We start from the raw sequence: 12,827 nt of genomic DNA, 5'->3' as shown, positions 1-12,827 counted from the left end.
GAGATACCATGTACCCCACATTAATACCTGGAACAATGTTCCTCTTATGGGCAGAATGAGATATGTAAAACCATGTTCCACATATATATTTACGGAACGCTGTTGTGTATAAATAGACTACTATATTACCAGGAACAATACTCCACATATTATTATCAGGAACGCTGTTTCAGCTAGCCAGGCCACCAGCGGTGTTAAATTGCAGGAAGCAACTCTAAAAAATTCTGATATAAGTCTTGCTGGAAAATGGTGCTTAAAACAAAGTCATGCTGTTTCAAAATGAAAATACACTTATTCAGTAAAAGGAAAGCACTGTAAAGATTACACAGGTGCTGTACTTGATACTTTATTATATAAAAGCCATTTTACACAATTGTATCAAAACCGCAGAAATGCATGAACAAGAGCATCGAAGCAAATTACTAAACAATCGACAGACATACTTCACAGCTAAAAACGACGAAGGAGTAAGACTGAAGGCTACATGCCAGTAATACAATGTGTAGTCAATGAAAAGACTGCTGAATGATACCATTATACAAGATCATTCATTTAACCTTCATATCTTAAAAAAAAGTTCTCCCTGTACATTAAAAGCAGAAATACAACATTCAAATAACAAATACAGTACACACTTATGGAAGTTGTCTATACTATTTACACAGGCAGTAGAAACCACGGTCGTATTTGTAAGTGTACACAGCGCAAGCCAGCAAAAATTTTTCTTCTGTTACTACGCTTTCATGGCTCGTTTCTTGTAAAATAAAATACTTTAAACATTCAGAAAAAAAAACCTAGGGCCTCGACACTCAAAATTGGAGAAAGTACAAGCTGTGTTCTCTGGACAGCCATTATCAGACAATAGTAGAATTGATCCAGCAGGTTGATAGGAACAACGCTATTCAGAAAAAGTGTGAGGTGTAGAACGAAAACTCCCAATGCACTTGCTGAAGACACCTACGACAGCGAAGCATCGAACAAACGTGAGCGCTCTCCTGAATTTAAAGATGAATGAAAATTGAACTTCCTTAATGCTTCATTCAGTTGTTTTCTGCTAAATACCCGACGGATGTGTACTTGGTGACGGAGAAACAAGAAAACTTCTTTAGGCAGCACACCTTACAATATATGCATAGGGTCAAAGAGTACATCCTCAGTCAATGAGAACCTTGTTACGAGGTGAAGCACTGAGGGTTCCTTGATGCTTGTAGCTGCCGATATTTCCTTCTGCTCAGCCAAGTTATTTGCTTTCTTCAACAATTAAATTTTATCTTGAATTTCACTGTCACTTCTCAAACGGCAGTCAGAGTGTAACCAAATCTTAGGGAAATCACTCGTGAGTGCATTGCAGCGGCGGCACGCATAACGAACGAGTGGCGTAAATGATTCCTTGAAGCCAGCAATATTATGTGCTGCTAAACTATCACAGAGAAATGCAAGGAGACAGCCATAGGTCTTGATTTCTCTATCCTGAACTTTGAATGAGATTCCTTTGTCTGACAGTTCATTCACTGTCTGAATAAAATCTTGAAGCAGTTCTGCTTTATCATCTAGTGTTTTCAGGTCGTTCGTATAACCAACAGCAAGGAAAAAATTGAGTTCAGCTGAGACCTGCTTGGGGGAGGAAAGCTGGCAAATATTACATAAAACAGTGTGAGCTTTCCACGCATGCCTCGTTTCATGCCCAAAGGGTTGGCAATTTCTACATCGTCGCAGTATAGAAGCATGCCAAGGCCACTGTCCTGATTATTCAGTATAGCATGGGGCCTGAACCTTAAACAATCACACAGGTCCCTGAGGAAACCATCTTCAGAGATGACAAACTTTTGCTGAAGATGGCTACTTGTTTCTGGATGTTGGTACAAGGTTTCTAAGAGTGTCCTTAGTGATACATAATAACTATGGGAACCATTGGAACTCTTTTTTTAGAAGGTCTAACATATATATTATTACGTTCATACTGACGTTTTCCTGCTTTGTCAGTTAAACCTGATGCGTCTAGCTGAAGGCCCTTGGCGTGGAACATTTCCGAAATGTTTTTGACAACAGCACTGATAGCTTTTTTGCACATATGTGCTCACCCTCCAAAAGCCTGAACAGATCGGAGAGCCTTGCTTCATCATTGAGCACAGACGGCTAAAATTCTGAGACCTCAGTTTCAATGCTCATGTCCTGGTGGACCATTTCACTGTCGCTACTCATCAAATGCTGCTCTTCACTGGCCACGATCAAGATGTGAAATTCATCAAAATGCTGTTTCTAACGGGTAACAGCTGCAAAAGTGACCTTACAAAGGGCACAGGTGTACTTTTTAACAGAACGATGAGCAACCTTTATGTGAGATGGAAAACGACTAAAATAATAAGATGAAAAGTCGCAGTGTACACACTTATGATGTAGCTGGGTCGAGGTGCTTGAACGAAAACTTTCTTCGGCCCCTTGCGTCAGTACAGGGGCGGAAGCACTTCCTGGGTGCCGAACTTCATTGCCTGGTGCACTGTCAAAGAATAATCTTCGACAGATTGCGCAGGCCCTCTTTCTGGGTAAGTTGTGGTGTCTGTTGACCACTGGCCACATATTTGTCTAGCAAAAGACTATTGTGGTGCACTGCAAGATCCAGCTTCCTGCAGACATCCTGTAGAAGCACGAAAATGCAAATCAGTGAGGTCAGGACATTTTTTTTTTCAATGTACAGTGTGTGTCCTAAATCAAATAAAAAATTTTGGCTCCAAATGACGGTTTTTATCAAGCCATGAAAAAACTCTGCTTAATATTTGCTATGGGCAATCAATGTTTCTCTGGTGCATGCCGTACACGTATGGTGCACAGTGAATACAGATGAAATACCTCCTCCATATGTTCTATAATTGCATATTTATTAACACTCACGCCAACTGTAATTTCCATGGATGTATTTCAAGGTAAATTTCCTCATTCGTCGGGATTCAGAAAACTGTTCAAGCGATTTGTTTTAATTACCGAATAACTGACAACTAAATAATGCAGCAAAGAGCGAACATCTTTTTTTTTCAATGTGCTGGTGGTTTAAAAAGATTGCAGTGTATTGGTGCATGCATTTCTGACGGGTGCCCTATTACGCCTGGTGCCTCATTCACTTTTTGCAGGTAATAAGAAAGCTGAAGTGCACTTTAAGAATAAATTTATTAACAGCATTTTTAACATGCCCTGACAGGACTGAGAACTGGACAAAAAATATTGTTGGAAGATTTTTTTTTTTCGGCAGTGCGATAGCAGTAGCCTGGACATTTATCACAACATGCTACACTCCTGACAAAGCTTTCGCACTTGCTTTTGAATGCAAACAGCAGCTAAACTTGGTGTCAAAATAATTTCACTCATTTTAACAGCCGGTTTTGCGCAGAATTGCCCTGTGATGAATTCATCTTTAAAGGGCAGTCTCATACTCCAATCTTCATCAATGTCAACAGAAAAAATCATCTAAGTATTCAAGCTGTTCTCTGAGAGGTTTGTTTGCTCCACAAAGCTTTGACCAAGTCTATCAGTTATGAAAGCAAAAGTGTCATGAAATTAGGTACAAAGGTATCCTTCGAAGTACGTAAACAGCACAGATGATAAGGGAGAGCAAAATAACACAAGTGCAGACTCGTAATTTAGGTTCACTTTAGAAAAATGGTGGATTAATGTAGTTTTTTTCACTGTCCCTTGTCTGCACTGTTTACTTTCAAAAGATGCACCAACTTCCCTAACAAGCTATTTTACTACATATACCATCACAGTTTGCAATGCTATTACGGTAAGAAACCCCTTGGTAGTACTGAGTAAATTATGGAAATATTTAGGACTGGAATAACTTGAACCGCTGAAGCTTTACTTACTTCACTTACCACGGCACATCAGCATTTTTACTTTCCCTGCATTGTACACTACTGTATAGAGACAATATGACGAACTCGAATATCCCACTTAGAACATAGCACGTACTCGCACTGCTGTTAAACCGAGAGCGAAAATTCCATCTAGAAGAATGTAAACGCACCTTACATTTGAAAAGGCACAAAAGAATTTCCTCTGGCTTGCCAGTAACCAAACACGAAATAAAAAAAGAGCAGCAGCCCAGTGAAAACCTGTCCCCTTTTCAGGTTCTAAGAATGCTGCTAACATAAGCTTCAGCTATCACCAATGCAATGTCTGAAGGGGCTGAACGTAAGAGTGTGTGCATGGAGTGAACATACAAAACCTCCATATGTCAGCACGATTACTTCTTAACGGGCATGACAGTGTGCTGCCAACCTAAAACAAAGCAGTTCAAATTTTGGGGGTTTGTACAAATGAATAATACTTACCGTCTTGGGCACCTTCTTAGAGGCTGACGAGAGGTCCATGTGAGGCAGGCGAGTGTCCACAGAGAATGCACCAGCCAATAGGTACTTTGTCATGGCCAGATCAACAAGGCGCTGAAAACCATTGCATTCGCACTCCTTGCAGTGCCCTCTCAGATCGCCGGTGACGTCCGCGGCACCGTCGAACAAGCCATTATTCATGTATGTCTCCACCTGTCAAATTATTCAAGCTCTTGTAAACCACACTCGTAAACAAAACGCACATGTCCCAGCAAGAAACAAATATTAAACACTTTCTTAGCGAGTGCGAGCTGTTACTAAACTCGGCAGAAGTTTTGGTCTTCTAAGACCTAAGCATGACAAGGCTAAAGTGGCAATAGAGCAGCTCGCTGATGACAGTTTCCACAACGGCCATCACTTCCATATTAAAACGGCTGTGCATGGTTGAATTATTTGTCACTCCATAGCCGCCCCCTGTCTACAAACCACACGAATTTTGGACCCTTTGGACCCTTCCTGCACAATCCCCAGGATCGGCCCATCGAGCTTTTTGCGGACGGCTTATGGAGTTACACCTAGCTTAAACAGCTGCGCTGTTAAATGTGACGTGTACAGGGGGAACGTCAATCCGCCTCTTTTATTTTCCTGTGCTGACTCTGCCGTTTTGGTAGGGGTTTAGTAGGGGCCGGGACAACCGGTATTGCCAGAGCTTCCGAGATGAGACGTTTCGCGACTTTTCCGCTAGGGGAGAGCGCATACGCGGGGGCGCCGTGACAAAGGCGGATTCTGCACTATAAGTCACACCCGCCCGAGCGCTGGGCAGCGCTGGGCTGCCCAGTACTCGGGCGTGCGTGACATACAAGTTAGCTACGCCTCACTCCGGACGAGTAGCTGTTTTGCTTCTATTTCTCTAGCTCCGCGGGCCCCGCCTGCCGATTTCGGACATGTTCTAGCAAAAGGCCTCCATTAAAAAATACTCTTCAAAAATTACCAATATTTTTCCCGTCAAGTTCGAAATGCTTAAAGGAGTCCTGACACAAAAATTTTCGCCCCGCGTTTTTTTGCTGCAATGTGTTGCTGGGGACCTGTTAGTCATAACACGGCACATCGTTTGCTGCAGCGCGCGACAGATAATTAATTACAAGCTCCCCATTACCGACACAGCCTCAGTTTCGGTTTGACAGAGCTCCAAAAACGACAAGCCGCCGGGTGCAACTATCACCACCTAGCGAGTGAAACGCTCGGTCACGTGAGCACACAGAACAGTGACGCATTTCCGCACGGTCTGTCGTCGCCGGGCTCATCGTCGTCTGATGGCGACGATTTTCTTGCGGCGGGGATGGAAGGAATTTTTGACGTGGCGAATCACTTCAGGTTTGACCCGCTGGCGAGGAGCGATTCGTCGGGAAGCGCGTCAAAACAGAAATGGCGGCCACGACGTCATCATAACTTGTACCGGCTGCAACGGTTACGTAGGGGAAGTACGGGGGTCACCTCGGGTCACCTCCGAGGGTGTCGATGCACCAGGTGCGGCCTATAATGCTGGATCGCGCTCGCGAACTTCAAAATTCATATAAAATACCTTCCAAGCTTTATTCACTGTCGATATTTTGCATATGGTACACGCACGTACACGGGAATCGATCCAGCAGGCTATCTCGGCCGCGAAATTTTGTGTCAGTACCCCTTTAAGCTTCCTTTTATTCGTTGTGACTGCCCACTGCGATTGCCTGAGTACGAGGAGAACATATGTCGTCGCTTAGCTTCTTCGCCACATGCTTCACTGCATTGCATGTTTTCAAATGGAACATAAGAAAAAAGTATCTCGCTCACAAGGCTTAAATGGTATGAGAAAAAGTAATATAATATCTGGGGTTTAACGTCCGAAAACCACGATATCATTATGAGAGACGCCATAGTGGAGGGCTCCGGAAATTTTGGCCACCTGGGGTTCTTTAACGTGCACCTAAATCCAAGTACACGGGCCTCAAGCATTTTCGCCTCCATCGAAAATGCAGGCGCCGCGGCCAATGGCAGAAAAGTAACGGCCACAGAGTAGGTGGAACAAGTCGTTGATCCCCATAACGTTGCCATGTTCCACTTAAATGAAGGAAAAATAAAGAAAAAGTGAAGAGACTGCGATTACTGACACTCATATTATTCGCCGAAAAGCCGGATCCACATAAACATTAGGTTTGTTCCAGTAAAAATATGTGGCCGACAAGGACACGCTCTTGCACAAAGACGACCATTAAAAAGTGCGTATCAAGGTTCACCGCCACAATGCGCGAGCAAGGAATAATCCGGTAAAACTGACAGCACGAGCGCCGCAGGCGCGACTAAGTTTGTGCTACGTGCACCAATTTGCGCTCGGAAAGGCGAGCGCAAGCACGTCGGGAGCCATCTTGTGACGCCAAGCTCAGCGCTACAGTCCTGTGCTTGAGCGAGCAAACGCAGCGCATGTGTGCAGACTGCCGTCATTCCAGATCACAGCTGAATAGAAGCTGCGGCAGTAAGACAACGTTTCGTCGAAACTTCACTTGCTACGCAAACACAGAAATACAATTAGCAGATTTTGTGCGTGTGACAATGGCGCGAAAACGTGATCGCCGTTTGCTTGCATCAAAACTGACATATGCTACGATAGTAACAAGTAAAAGCACTTACCTCTCCGTAAAGTCCGTGACGGATGCTAAAGCCAGGCCTCCAGTGCAAACGGAATTTCTCGAGGCGTGGAAAACAAGCCAGATTTTACACACATAGCAGCCGAGTTGCGTTGAAGCACGCATCCGAACAAGAGCTTCGCAGTTGGCGGGTTGGCGCGTTGGCGTCCGATTTCGTCGCTTCCAGAGTTGTGGCGCTACGTTCGATAGCGATGAATTCAACTTCAGCCGATGGAGCCGGTTTTAACAGTTTTAATTTTTTCCATTGCTTATGCCATACTCCGGATATACTGTAGTTATTCTAAACTCTGACACGTCGTATATTTTAGAATAATTGTCGGTCAGTTTGGTTTTGTGCAGGCGGTGTGTAAATGGTCTTCTTTTTATAGCGTGCTATTCAATGCAGAAAACAAACATCGCGCTGAATGTTCTAGTGACAAATGCTATTTCGGCTTTAGCAATCCGTAATCATTGTGAACATTGTGACTTTTATATTGAAATTCTACGCCATTTATAGCTCACCGGCATGCGATTAGATCATTCTTTACCAGGGGGTGTAAGTATAAACAAACTATGCCACCGCGTCGTCGCTTTCGTTCTCGAGAATCATGAAGACTGATTACCCCGCGCTGGTGATCAAATAAAGATTATTGCAAATCTCTCATTCATGTGACATATGGCGAACGCAGAACCCTGTTTTCTCTCGCCTGCTGGCATCCCACACTTCGCTTACGCTATAGAATCTTTGTTCAGTAAACATGGACAAGACGGAAGGCGATTTCGCATGCGTTTGTTTTCAACCACGCTTTGTGGCATACGACGTAAAACTAGAGTGTCTCAGACTGCTAAAAAAAAAAGAAGCCACCGAGCATGGTCCCTATGTAACTTTGGCACCCATTACGGTCTCTCCATACTTCAAAATTAAAATAACCGAATTCTCATTCTCTGATTATTGCGGAACGAATTTGTCAGTTCTTTCAATGGCAGTTATTCCAATCGCATCGTCCTCGCATATCGCAGGTACGTGTCATGCCACTAACATTATAATTGATGTGATTGGGAAGTAATTAGAATGTTCAGAAAAGATATTGTGCTCTGATGCATTAATTTTTGCGTGATCGACAGTAACCCTCTCGGCTTCGTGCAAAAGCGTGCTGCTCAATACGATGCGAAAATTGGTAAATAAACAATAGCAAAAACTGGTGCTTTCAAAAAGAAATTATGGTGCAAATCATGCCTATTTCTACACGAATTGTTGATGTAATGTTCAGCACTGCCTTCCTCTGGCCTGCAAGAAGGTATACAATGGACAGAATGGGTGCTCCTTAAATGTACGCCTGCGATAGCACCACAATGCGTAGGAGTCTGCTCCGGGGTTCCATGTCTGCTCATTCTTGAAAATGTGGCTGCGCTGTCGAATTTCGGCGTACTTCAGTTTCGTATCGTCATGATGACATAGAAGGGAGGATATAGACGTTTAGTTCACCGTCTATATCTCTATTAGATTGGTATATTTTTTTCTAGACGACACTTCAACTTAGTTAACTTTGTTTCTCTCCACTATCTTCCTCATCTACTCATATTTTCTGTCGTAATTATACTTTAATTGTGTGAGTAAATTTCAGTTTTAGTCTTCACCTCTTTTGTCTCGCTCTTCTCTGTTGGGTGTCTTTGCGTTTGCAAAAGAAACCATGAGCCCAATACTCCTTCCCCCTTTCCAAGCAGACCTAATTGTCCCACTAAGTAAAATTACCTCTCGCTAACTTTTTGCTCTTGCGAAACCTCACGTCGGCGTTTCAATGAAGCGAAAAAAGTTAGCAAGACTATTTTACCGTCAAGTTCGAAATGCTTAGGCTTCCTTTTTATTAGTTGTCACTGCCCACTGCGATTGCCTGAATGCGAGAACATATGTCGTCACTTAGCTTCTTCGCCGCATGCTTCACTGCATTGCATGCTTTCAAGTGTAACAGAAGAAAAAAAGAAGTATCTCGCCCACAAGGCTTAAGTGGAACGGGAAAAAAGTTACGGTAACAGAGTAAGTGGAACAAGTCGTTGATCCACATAACGTTGCTATGTTCCACCTAAATGAAGAAAAAATAAAGAAAAATATGAAGAGACTGCAACTACTGATACCCATATTATTCGTGAAAAAGCCGGATCCACATAAAAATTACGTTCGTTCCAGTAAAATTATGTGGAACGTTAGTTTTATCTGGAACCTATGTGTAACCGGATTAAGAGTGAAGAAACGGCATTGTGAGACATTAAGACATTGTCGTCAGGCAAGGGGGAGCGCGAGAGTGCGTCGGCGTCAGCATGCTGGCGTCCGTTGCGGTACAGCACGCGGATGTCGTAGTCCTGTAGGCGAAGTGCCCAGCGGGCGAGGCGGTTTGATGGATCCTTCAATGATGACAACCAGCATAGTGCATGGTGGTCGGTGATGACATCAAACTGGCGACCATACAAATAAGTTCGGAATTTTGTAAGGGCCCAGATGATGGTCAGGCATTCCTTTTCGGTGACGATGTAATTGGTCTCTGCTTTAGTAAGCGTACGACTTGCATATGCCACGACATATTCAAGAAATCCTTTTTTGCGCTGCGCAAGGACAGCGCCAAGGCCAACACCGTTGACCTCTGTAGGGGCCGTAGGGTCGTAATGGCGTAGTATGGGAGGCGACGTCAACAAATCACGGAGCTTTGCGAAAGCGTCGTCGCACTCTGACGACCAAGAATGGAGGCGCCCGTTACTTCCAAGGAGCTTCGTCAGGGGCGATATGATAGTCGCGAAGTTTCGAATGAAGCGCCGAAAGTAGGAACACAGTCCCACGAAACTGCGCAGTTCTTTGACGGACTTAGATTTGGAGAACTCGGTCACGGCCCGAAGCTTGGCTGGGCCGGGGAGAATTCCGTCCTTGGACACGACGTAGCAGAGTATTGTCAGCTGCTGTCCTGCAAATCGGCACTTCTTTAGATTCAGTTGCAGACCGGCGTCGCTCAAACGCGTCCAAACATGCCGTAGGCGTTGAAGATGCGTGGAGAAGTCCGGAGCAAAAACGACGACGTCGTCGAGGTAGCACAAGTACGTGTGCCATTTCAGGTCGCGCAGAACGGTATCCAGCATGCGCCCAAAAGTGGCGGGCGCATTACACAGCCGAAACGGCATGACGTTGAATTCGTACAGGCCGTCGGGCATGACAAAGGCGGTGTTCGGTTGAGCGTCATCACACATAGGTACTTGCCAGTACCGTGAGCGCAAATCGAGAGATGAAAAGAATTCGGCTCCTTGCAGGCTGTCAATCGCGCCGTCTATTCGCGGCAGTGGGTACACGTCCTTACGAGTGATTTCGGTGAGTCGTCGGTAGTCCACGCAGAACCGCACAAAACCGTCCTTCTTCGCAACAAGAACTACAGAAGACGCCCAGGGGCTGTTAGAGTGTCGAATAACATCGCGTCGAAGCATGTCGTCGACTTGCTCGGTGATTACACGGCGTTCTGTGGGACATGCGCGATATGAACGTTGCCGCAGTGGCAGGTGCGCGCCAGTGTCGATGCCACGCATAACGGCCGACGTGCGGCCGAGAGAAGTTTGAGCGACATCGAAAAAAGAGCGAAATTCTTCCAATAGGTCCACAAGCTGGGAACGCTAGACCTGCGTAAGGCTGTCAGCAATGGAGGAACCAAATACGTCAGCGGGTGATGAATCAGACGTCGAACCAGCACTGGGCGTACTGGAACTGGGGCTGTGCGTGTCATCGAGTTCGTCCATAACTTGGGCGTCTTCGAGGAGTTCCACGCTGCTGCACCAACGTAACACTTCCCCTCAACATTCCCCTCGCACCAACGTAACACTGTACGGGAAGGGGTTGATTACAAAAATAGAGTTGCTGCCCTGAGTGGCATGCACGATCGCGAAAGGCATCAGCAAGCCTTTCCTCGTGCAAACACGATCATATGCCGAGATGAGTGCAACGGTGTCGGATAGACTGGCGCAGTAGACTGACACCGCCGTTGACGAGTTTCCAGGCAATTTGATGTTGTCTTTGACCAGTACCTTGCTCGTAGCCGATGGACTGTCTGCCGGCGCCAAATTAGAGAATGGTGAGAGCTCTATTTCGGCTGGTGCGCAATGAATTACGGCGTCATGGCGGGAGAGAAAATCCCATCCGAGGATGACGTCGTGAGAGCAAGCAGGAATTATGATCAATTCGATGGCGTACAGAGCATCCTTAATCATGACGCGGGCTGCCCACACCGCTGTAAGGTGAATAACTTGGGCGCTGGCTGCACGGAGGGAGAGCCCGGAAAGTGGCGTCGTCACTTTTCCTAGTAAACGGCTAAGTTTGGCGTCAATAACGGATACGGCGGCTCCAGTGTAGATAAGGGCAGATGCGTGAACACCGTCCACAAACACGTCGATCACGTTCGATGGGCTTCGCTGAGGAGTTTCGCAGTTCGATAGCGTGACCATTTGCTGTGACCATTTACCACGGCGGTTGTGTGTTTAGTCTATCACGTCAAATAAGCGGCCCACAACCCCTCATATTGCAACTCGCGAGCACTCTTGCTTACAATGTGCTTGCTTATATTGAAGCAGAATAATACGAATTAGCAACGTTATCGGCACGTAAGCAGCCTAGAAAACAATCGCAATTCTAGCAGTTATATACATCATTATTGTTCCCCTAAATAAAAATTTCGTTGTTTGCTACCTCATAGCGGGTTACCAAACCGTGCCACTTGCGCACATGGCCTCCATATTAAACAATAAAACAACCAGACAATCATCAAAAGCACTCAATTATTAACTATGAGACAGAAAACTCACCGTCGCATGCTTCCACAGTCCTTGTAAAATTCCATGCAGAAAAGAATTCCCATCTGCGCTTCGACACATAGCCTGACCCTCTCCTTTTGGACGGCTCTATCAACTTTCTTCCCCTGTTGAATCGGTCTCGAAATTTTTTTCAAAGTTTGATGCATTGGTCAACTGCGATTCAGAAAAAAAACGACGCGACAGTCTGACCAATTCTGCGGGGACAATTACGCTCACCAACTAAAATTGAGCACTAAAAGCAACTTGCCAGTGGCGAGACCACACTGTTTCCGTATGGCTTCCTAGGCGTCCGCTTTCCTTCCCGCGTCGCGGTAATCTAAGCGTTTGTCGTCGTAAACGCAAGGATAATTCCTGATACCCTCAAATAGGCGCTGAACTGTCGCGTCGTCGGCTGTGTAGCGATCATCCACCATCGACGAGCGTTGAAAACGGCGAGACCGAACTTTCTGGACGCGCACCGCACGCCTCCATTTTCCACTTCTGCCCAGCGGCGCGGTAGCGCGCAATGCATTGTGGTGTGGCGTCAGCCGCGCGGAGTGCGTGAAATAGGAACATGCTCTATCTATGCGCCGGCCACGGGGAGCGCGCCGAATGTCACCGGGCACGCCGGCTACGCCGTGACGCCTATCATTTCTCCACTTTTCGCCGGCGTAGCTTAACCGCGTCGCGCGTGGTGGCGCGTGGACGCTACGCCAGACTATTCTAGGCCTTCACCACAGCGTTCCCACTTGTGGCCATATGTTTCAGCGCGATAGAACAGGCGGCACTATGTTTAGGGGCGAAGCTCCTTAAGGCGGCACCCGTTCGTCCCTCGTAGTCGTTGTAGTCGTAGTGCGTAACCAGTCGTAACGCTAGTACCAGATCTTGACCTCCAAGGTGGTGCCAGTGGAAGATTTTTCCTGTGCGTTGTTGAACAATAAAAAACTCGCAGAGTGCGCGTTGACTAAAAGCCGAATTCTTCTGTCTCTCATTGCCCATTAGCAGCCATTGGCATGTTCCAGTAGGA

At 45.8% G+C, this 12,827-nt stretch overlaps 1 long non-coding RNA gene across 1 annotated transcript; it reads right to left on the bottom strand.

Moving 5' to 3' along the window:
- Positions 1 to 790: 790 nt before the first annotated feature.
- LOC119399527 (uncharacterized) lies at positions 791 to 7,161 on the bottom strand. The gene is made up of 3 exons (XR_005184879.2): positions 6,990 to 7,161; positions 4,326 to 4,535; positions 791 to 2,635 (listed from the first exon to the last, which is right to left on the bottom strand). It is a non-coding gene; the product is annotated as an uncharacterized LOC119399527 (long non-coding RNA).
- Positions 7,162 to 12,827: the final 5,666 nt, after the last annotated feature.

The sequence above is a fragment of the Rhipicephalus sanguineus genome, chromosome 7 (genome assembly GCF_013339695.2).
Source record: "Rhipicephalus sanguineus isolate Rsan-2018 chromosome 7, BIME_Rsan_1.4, whole genome shotgun sequence".
NCBI classification, from domain to species: domain Eukaryota; kingdom Metazoa; phylum Arthropoda; class Arachnida; order Ixodida; family Ixodidae; genus Rhipicephalus; species Rhipicephalus sanguineus.
The sequence above is the reverse complement of the archived record's forward strand: the minus strand, read 5'-3'. Positions and strand labels throughout refer to the sequence as shown.